The following is a 9774-nucleotide window of genomic DNA, read 5'->3' as shown; positions in this document are numbered from 1 at the left end:
AAAAAAAAAAAAAAAAAAAAAAAAGAGGATGAGAAAAAAAAGAAGAGAAGGAAAGAAAACAGGCTACTCCACCTCGCTGAGGCAAAGCTGGCCCCGAAGGCCTGAGAGTGAGAGAGCATGCCTAGCACCCTGCCTGGGTAGTACAGTAGAGCTGACCCTGGTGGTGAGGAGTGAGTGAGCCAGCCTCAGGGTGGTGTGATCGAGGGAGAGATGCCATCCTCATCCTCCTCATCCTCCCCCTCCCTCTCCCCTTTGCCTCCCACTGCCTGTGGCATGCAGGTGAGCTCACCCCAAGGTCAGGAGAGAGGGAAAGCTGGTCCCATCCCTCACCGACTACAAAACTCAAGAGAGAGAGACCCTGCACCCCACCCCTGCCTGTACAGAACAGCAGAGTTGGTGCTAATGGTGAAGGTATGGGCCATGAAAGCGGAAGAACTGACCCTGTCCCAAGCCAGCTTCAGCATTGAGTAAGCTAGACAGACAGCCCTGGAAAGAGCTCACCCTGGTAGTGCAGGCACAGGAAAACTAGTGGATTGACCAACTCAGCTACCTCCCAGGCCTTTGAGTTGGTCCACCCGAACATCTATCTCATTTATGAACTTGTGGAGCACATGAAAGGGGTGGTCCTGCAGATTCAAAGTTACAGGATCTCTATGACACAGGACAACATGATATCAGAAAGAAGTGCCTGTGAGGATAGAGTATTGATAGCCTAGCAAAGTCAAAGACCAATGACTTACTGCAATGAATGTTTGCAAGTAGAGATGTATGACTCTGGCACACTACAGCTTCCACAACAAGATGGTTTGGGGTTTTTCTTGTTTTGTTTTGTTTTTTTTGTTTTATTTCTCTCTTTTGGCTGGGAGGTTGCAAGGATACAAAGGCACAGGGAGATGAGTGGGGTTGGGGTGCATTATATGAAATTCACACACAAAAAATCAATAAAAAGCTTTAAAATAAAAATGCAGGCTAAGCTAGTCATCAGGAGCAAGCCAGTAAGCAGCGTTCACTCCTCCATGGTCTTTGAATCAGTTCTACCTCTAGGTTCCTGCCCAGGTTGAGTTCCTGTCTTGACTTCCCTCAGTGGGCTGTGATTCAAGATGGGGCTAAGAGGCTCCTCTTCAAGTTATTTGGTCATGGTGTTTCGTCACAGCAACAAAAACCCTAAATAAGACATTTTGTTTCAAAAAAAAAAAAAAAAAAACCTAGTCTATACTATTTATATTTTTCAGCTGGGCAGAAGTGCTGAGCATTTCTTTTTCACCATAAAATATGTTGTAGTGAGCTGGACAGTGGTGGCAAATGCCTTTAATCCCAGCACTAGGGAGGCAGAGGTAAGGAGATCTCTGAGTTCCAGGCCAGTCAGGGTTACACAGAGAAACCCTGTCTTGGGAAAAATTGCCATGGTGGATAAAAACCCAAGTGCCAAACAATCTACTTGTCTATCTATCCTCATTTAATTTTACATCTAAGATAAATACAAGTATACCAATTTTAACATGGAATTCAACATCAGAAGAGTTATTAAAAATTAATGATAGCTTACAAGACTATACCCATGATTTCTGCTGGAGATCATAAACTTATTGCCATATTTAATTCTGCCAACAACCATAAGAACTAGGTATAGGTAGAATTTTGATTTATAGATCAGAAAACATAGGTTCAAGAAAGCTAAAATTTCCCTTAGAATTTAGCTTTAAAAAGCAAAACTGAAAGCCCGGCAGTGGTGGCACACACCTTTAATCCCAGCACTCGGGAGGCAGAGGCGGGCGGATTTCTGAGTTTGAGGCCAGCCTGGTCTACAAAGTGAGTTCCAGGACAGCCCCAGGGCTACACAGAGAAACCCTGTCTCGAAACCCCCCTCCCAAAAAAAAAAAAAAAAAGCAAAACTGAGATTAAATCCAGAGCTCCCAACACTAAAGCTCTGTCTTCCATCTGCCCTCAATTATTACCAACCAATCCAATGTGCTTTGATTCTTACACATCCTAAATAGCTAGTGAATGACACAGGAGTAGCCCCTCAAATAAGCTACTTATAAACACATACATCTCCTGAAGACACCGTACAGGACACAAGAGAAGGCTCCAGCTGGACAAACCCTAGAACTCTCTTCAGGCTTTACAAGGGCATCTGAGAGAGACCAAGAAGAAAGGAAGGAAGGAAGGAAGGAAGGAAGGAAGGAAGGAAGGAAGGAAGGAAGGAAGGAAGGAAGGAAGCTGATGGGCCTAGAAGCTCTTGGATATTATAGTTCTAAGGAGCTGCAAAAAATTGACAAAACATAGTAAGAGTGGAATTCAGTTCAAGCCATCCAAGAGTTAAAGCCAAGAACCACACAACATTCTAGCGGTAGGTAGCTCTCATTGCCCACTCATTTTACCCTTTTCTCCAGGGAAGCTGTTTTCCCAGTTCCCAGAAAATTCAATATCCTTCGAATACTCCTTTGCAGTTCACTAGGATAAGATATAGGAATGACACAGCAACATCCTCCTCACACCCACACCTCCTAAGTAGGAAAAGAATCAAATAGTAGGAATAGCTGGAATGATCTTCCCTCTCATTGAAAATAGCACAAATTCAAACTGGGGACATAGCTCTATTGGTAGAGTGCTGACCTAGCATGCATGAAGCCCTTGGTTCCATTCTCTACAGTCCATAAACTGATCATAGAGGCACACACTGTACTTGGCACATAAGTAGAGGTAGAAGGATCAGAAGTTCAAGGTCATTGAGCTTCAGGGGGGAGGGGGCAGTAATAGATTACTCTTACTTATACAAGAGGAAGAACTACCTACTACTGAACTCATTCCAAACTTCCCCCAACCAACATTCAGAGTTTAAGAAGCATTTAAATTTTAGTCCTTTTCATTTTGTTCTTCTGTCCTTTCATGGATTTTTTTTTCCAAAATAGAACTAGATTCTAGACCCTATCTCTTTCACAGAATGCTAAAGTACTCTGAAAGGTAAAAAGCACAAAATCTCTAATAGTTACTCTTTACTGTTAAACCTTTGCATAAACATGTTAATTCCTTACACTAAGCCTATGAGGCAGATACTACTGTCCTCCTTTTCCCAGTAAATAAACTAAAGTCCATAGAAATAGAATTATTTTCCCAAGTTTACAAAAACATTACTTGGCAAAGCTAGAATTCAACTTCAACCCATCGGATTAATACATTTGGGTATGCTACTAAATTAATACACATGTGATATAAACCATGTTAGAATATTATGGCACATGGATTTGGGCTCAATAACCTAATTAAACATCCAACCACTATTTGAAATCTATGCTTTATTTTCTAAGCCTGGTCTGTAGCCCAGGCTGGTCTAGAATTTGAAATGGACTCCAGACTGGTTTCAAACTCACTGCTATCCTCCTGTATCAGCTTCTCAAATACTATCTTACAGTGATGAGTCACCATGCCTAGCTGAATTCTACTTTATTCCCACTGCCCTATACCTTTTTTTTTTCTTTTTTCTTTTTCTTTTTTTTTTTCCAGTCTGCAATTAAAATAAGACAGATAAATTATATAGATCAGTGGCTCTGGAGTCATAAAAAGCCAGGTATACAGTATATCATTTAGTAACAACATGTTCAAGTTACTTCAGTGCACTTGAATATAAAATAAGAATAACTAAACTTAAGAACTAAGTTCATGGGGCTGGAGAGATGGCTCAGTGGTTAAGAGCACTGACTGCTCCTCCAGAGGTCCTGAGTTCAAATCCCAGCAACCACATGGTGGCTCACAACCATCTGTAATGAGATCTGACGCCCTCTTCTGGTGTGTCTGAAGACAGCTTCAGCGTACTTACATATAATAAATAAATTAAAAAAAAAAAAAGAGAGCTAAGTTCATTACAAACTCAGCACAGTGGCTAACACATGCTAAGTAATAAGCAAATCCCTCCAGTAATTGTTTTACTCTTGGTCATCTTACCCATTAGCCAAGTTAACAAGTCTCTAAAAACTTTTGCTCCAAAGCAATCTAGTCACCCTGAATGGGCATATATATATATATACACTGGGTTTCAAATACTAGAATCTCATTCCATGGTACTATTTTCAGTTTTGTTTGTTTGTTTTGATCAGTGATGGGGATGGAACCCAGGGCTTCGTGTAGATTAAACAAATATCACTGAGCTTCACATCATCTCCTTATAAATTGATTGGCTGTCTATATGCTAAGGACTCTAGTTATACAATTTCCCTAATGACATTACAATACACACCATACTGCTGCTGATATGTGTGTCTTCCACTCATATCTTTTAATATCTTTTTTACTTTTCTTAGATTTATTTACATATAAGTGTTTGTCTACATAATATCTGTATATCATGTATATGCCTAGTGCTCGAAGAGGCCAGAAGAGGGTGTCAGATCCCCAGCAACTGGATTTATAAACAGTTACAAGCTGTCATATGGATGCTGGGAACTGAACCTGGATCTTCTGCAAGAGCAATAAGTGCTTTTAACCACTAAGCCATCTGTCCAACCCCTTTCTTATATTTCCTTTACTACTGCAAACTCATCTCTTAGATCAGTGGTTTTCAGGGCTCACAACTGCCAATAACTGCAGTTCTAATAAATCTAATGTACTCTGCTGGCTTCCACTGGCATCAGATACACAGACATATATGCAGCCAAAACATTCATTCAAATAAAATTAGATAGATAGGTAGGTAGATAGATAGATAGATCTAGAAGAGCTGTTCTCAATCTGTGGGTATCAACCACTTTGGGAGTCATATATCAGATATTCTGAATGTTAGACATTTACATTATAATTCATAACACTATCAAAATTACAGTTATGAAATAGCAACAAAATAATTTTATGGCCGGGATCACCACAACATGAAGAACTGTGTAATAAAAGGGTTGAAGCTTTAGGAATGTTGAGAACCACTGTCTTAGACAAACTGTCAGTTTTTAATTTTTACTATGTATTTTGAGACAGTGGCTAGGGACCCAATTCAGAGCCTTATATAGGCTAGAGAGATTTTGACCAAAGACTTCATAGCCCCAGCCACATGCTCACACTTCTGATTTGATTGGTAAAGCAAATCAGAAGTGTGAGCAAAAGCAAAAGTCACTGTATTCAGCTCAACAAAACAAACTCAAGTGATAATTATCTTCTTAGAAACCATTTACTCACCAGGCATGGTGGGCATGTCTTTGATCCTAGCACTGAGAAAGCAGAAGCAGGTGGATTTCTGTAAATTCTAGCCCAGTGTGACCTACAAGGCAAGTTCCAAGCCAGTCAGGGCTACACAGTGAGACTCCCATCTCAAAAACAACAACAAAAAAGAAAAAGGAAAAAAAAAAAAAAAAAAGGAAAGAAAAACATCTTTTTAAAGAGCCTATTTAAACCTTCTCTTAGAACATGTGATATCAGAAACAAAAGTTATATAGAAAAATAAAAACCATATGCCAGACTTTCATTTAGTTTGTGGGTGCAACACTTATCAAATGGAATGATACAATCATTAAACTGCATAGAATGAATATTTGGAGTTTTTAAACAGTTCTAGGGGTCAGCAAAGGACTAGAAAGACGGAACAACCCCTTCCCATGCCAGACGTTTCAGAGTATTCAACTAGCAAAATCAGGATAATCATCCAGAAAAGGGCTCAGTGTGCATTATGAGTGAAAAGATGGAGAGAGTGTTGAAGGAAAGATTAAGATTCTAGGAATTGAGGCTGGAGAAATGGCTCCATAGTTAAAAGCACCAACTACTCTTCCAAAAGACCGAATTCAATTCCCAACACTCAGCAGGTGGTTCACAGCCACCTGTAACTCCTGCTCCAGTGGATTCTTACTCTTCTGCCTTCTCTGCAAACCTGTACTCACACACATACCTACACATCTCTCTCTCACACACACAAATATAGTAATAATGAATGAAGTGTACAGAAATGGAGCTTAGCTTTCTCATGCTAAGACAATTTTGATAAACAGAATTTGTAATTTTAGATGATAAAAATGAAGACAGTTAAGTTAAAGAACTGTGTGACTACAGAGTACAGCTTAAATGGAGAAACACACAGGCAGGTTCTGGGCACCACAAACATTACATCTTCAGCACTACACAGTGCAATGTCTCCAAGAGGATCTTCAAAAACCAGTTTCCCAGAAACTGGATCCTAAAACATCCTTTAATTTCATTTACCAAAAACAGAATTTGCTAGACTATCACCAACAGTTTGTGTCCATTTGTTTGCTGAAGTAGACATTTGTTTTTTGTTTCTTTTGGGGGGGTTGTTTTTGTTTTAGAGGGGGGTTGGGTTTTTTTTTTTTTTTTTTTTTTTTTTTTTTTTTTTTTTTCGCTCATTTTTTTGGGTGTTTATTTCTATTACATTTCCAATGCTATCCCAAAAGCCCACCCACTACCCTACCCACCCACTCCCACTTCTTGGCCGTGGCATTCCCCTGTACTGAGGCATATANTTTTTTTGGTTTTTCAAGACAGGGTTTCTCTGTATAGCCCTGGCTATCCTGGAACTCACTCTGTAAACCAGGTACGCTGAAGCTGTCTTCAGACACCCCAGAAGAGGGCATCAGATCGAATTACGGATAGTTGTGAGCCACTATGTGGTTGCTGGGATTTGAACTCAGGACCTTTGGAAGGGCAGTCAGTGCTCTTAACTGCTGAGTCATCTCTCCAGCCCCCTATGTCCTCTTCTTACCACAAGGCACATAAGAGATCCACAGACAGACAGACAGACATGCAAGCAAAGCATTCATACACATAAAATATACAACAGTAGGATTTATTTAAAAAGAAACAAAAAACTCCTTTCTAACCCTCTACTTCATTAATAAATCTACAATTCCAAATATATCATGTCATTACCTAATTTATAAACTTTCAATGGCTCCCAAAAGTTGACAAGATCAAGTCTAAATTCCTCAGTGTGACTACTGATGCTTGTTAATCTTAATCTTACCTCCTTCACAGTCCAGACTATATCATGCAGGTCTTCTCAGGCCCATCAAGCACACAAGTGTGTCCCAATCTCAGTATCTTCAGTTTGCATTGTCCTAGTCTAGAAAATCATCCTCTCTTCCTTCCTGCCAATTCAAATCCAGCAAAACTTGATCTGTCTTCATGAAGTTCTCAGACTAAACTTAGCAAAGCACAGACTCGTTTCCAGACAAATCAGTAGCCTAACAAATTTTACTGTAGTCACTGTACTTAATGGCACTTCCAAAGGGTACTAATGTACATTTTCCACAAAGGGAATTATGTACTACTTAGACCTGTTTTCCTCCAAGATACCTTTTTCTCTTGTCTGCTTTTAAGGCTCTGTCTTTTGTAGTGGTGTTTGATGTTTCTCATCTTCATGTCCTCATTTGGAAAAATAAGCTCTTGAAATGAGGCTGGTTTTTGAACCAGTAGTCTATATCCCTTGTATCAGCTCACTACAATTGAGGAACTCTTTCAAAAGTAAACACTGTCTCCCCAGTTAGAATTTTAAGAGCTGTATGTGGCACTCCTTTGTTTTTTTTGTTTGTCCTGCATTAACTACTCTGGGGTTGGACACAAAACCAGCACTATAAGCAAAACATATATATAAATCCTTGCTTTTAAAATCTGATGTGACAGTAGCCACAATTGTACATGAAGTCAGTCAGTGTTCTCATTTTCTCTCCTCCCCTGAACACTAACTGCACATTTCTACATTACTCCTGTGACTTCAAATGATCACTAACTGCAGTCCACTAACTTTTATTTATGATTGAAATTTTATCCTTCATTTCTTTAGCATCTCCTCAGTCTCTCTGACCCTTTACCTGCCTCACTATCTTCCTATTTGTTTTAATCACACTTCTTTTCACTTTTTCTTTCTATATCGGAGACTGAACCTCAGCTATGATATGCAAACACTCCGCACCCCAGAGCCATATTTCTGTGTGTGTGTGTGTGTGTGTGTGTGTGTGTCTTACTTAGGGTTACTATTGCTGTGATGAAACACCACAACCAAAAGTAACTTAAAGAAGAAAGGTTTATTTCACTTACATTTCCTGAATCACAGTCCAGAGGAAACTAAGAGGAGTTTAAACTTGGCAGGAACCTAGAGGCATGAGTAATGGAGGGATGCTCCTTATGGCTTGCTCAGCCTGCTTTCCTAGAGAAACCAGGACCTGACCAGTTCAGGGGTGGCCACATTTAAAATGGGCTGGGGCTGAGGCTCCCTCTCATATCAAATCCTGAGAAAACACCCTCAGACTGACTTACAGCCCAGTCTTATGGAGAAATTTCTCAATTAAGGTCTTCTCCTCAACCGGGCAGAGGTGGCACACGCCTTTAATCCCAGCACTTGGAAGGCAGAGGCAGGAAGATGTCTGAGTTTGAGGCCAGCCTGGTCTACAGAGTAAGTTCCAGGACAGCCAGGGCTATACAAACAAACAAACCAATTAAAAAAAAAAAAGAAAAAAAGGTTTCCTCCTCTGAGCTAACTATCGCTTGTGTCAAATTGGCATAAAACTAGCCTGAACAGTATGTGTGCATGTGTTACTGAGAAACCTAACTAATAAGCACGGCCCTCCAGCATGTTAAGCAAGCACTCTACTACTGAGCTACATCCAATCTCTCTTAAAATTTTTATGCTTACTGTCAAACTGTTTTAGAATCTAACCTCAAAAGTGTTTGTTAACCTAGTCGTCAGACAAGTTCCTACAAAAAAGACATTGATAATGTCTAATCTTATCTAAGTACATTAAGAATATCTCATGTACAACTGTGGCACAAAGCACAAGAATTAAGTATTCCTGCAAGGCCTGGTGGCACCCACCTGTGTAATCACAGAAAGGGAAGGAGGAGGGAAGAGAAGGAACAGTGAAGATGTGGGGAGATGGCTCAGTGGATCTAAGCACTTGTCATTCGAGCCTGACAACCTGAGTTCGGAACCCCAGAACCCTCATAAAGCCAGATGTTGTCTCGTGTGCTTCTGTAACCCTCATGCACCCTTAAGGGGAAATAGATGGTTGAGACTGAAGAATTCCCAGAGGCTCGCAGGCCAGCCACCTGGTGTACATAGCAGTGAATAAGAGATTCTGTCTCAAACGAGGTGGAAGATCAACATCCAAAGTCCTCTGATCTCTATATGTATCATGTACCTGGTATGTACATACATGTAAACACACACACACCAAACAAAAACAACAACACCATGGTACAAGACTTGCCTAGCATTATAAAGCCCTGGGTTTAATCACCAGTATTCCAACAAATAAAAAAATTAAAGATTTTAAAACATAGCACTCCTTACTTAAACCTACAAGACACCATTACAGTCAGATACAGGTAACTATCTACTAACAGTAGTTTGTGGGTCTAACTTAATTTTTAAGTATCTTACCAATAGCTACTACTGTCACTCTCCCATATAGACATTTATGAATCTCTACAACCATCAAAATCTAAACGAGATTATGCTGGTTTAGTAAAGTGGAAGTTGTAAGTTCTCCCTCCAAGACACATGACTTCATTAGTCCCGGGTAGTCATCTAGATTTCTGGTACCAGGTATGATTTTTTTGGTTGAATGGGTTTTAAGTACTATTAGAGAGCTGCTACTTGCCACTATCAAGGTATCTGTGTGGAAGAGGAAGCAAAAAGATTGTAAATGCCAGATGATAAGAGACTTTGCTATGAAATTTTGTTTCCGGGCTGGTGAGATGGCTCAGTGGGTAAGAGCACCCGACTGCTCTTCCGAAGGTCCAGAGTTCAAATCCCAGCAACCACATGGTGGCTCACAACCATCC

General features: G+C 40.1%; 1 protein-coding gene across 4 annotated transcripts in view; it reads right to left on the bottom strand.

Annotated features, from left to right (window-relative positions):
- Luzp1 (leucine zipper protein 1) overlaps nt 1–9774 on the bottom strand; it is an 84114-nt gene that overhangs the window by 60109 nt on the left and 14231 nt on the right. Inside the window, exons 1-2 of one of the 4 annotated variants that reach the window (XM_029476765.1) lie at nt 6956–7501; nt 5164–5245 (exon numbers count right to left, since the gene is read on the bottom strand). The exons of 2 other annotated variants lie outside the window; for them this stretch is intronic. The gene's annotated coding sequence lies outside the window, so the exon portion shown is untranslated. Of the gene's footprint in view, nt 1–5163; nt 5246–6955; nt 7502–9774 lie in introns of those variants that run through there. One more of the 4 variants, XM_021159895.1, reaches the window with a different exon arrangement.

This window comes from Mus caroli, chromosome 4 (genome assembly GCF_900094665.2).
Source record: "Mus caroli chromosome 4, CAROLI_EIJ_v1.1, whole genome shotgun sequence".
Classification (NCBI taxonomy): domain Eukaryota; kingdom Metazoa; phylum Chordata; class Mammalia; order Rodentia; family Muridae; genus Mus; species Mus caroli.
This window is presented reverse-complemented; position numbering and strand designations above follow the sequence as displayed.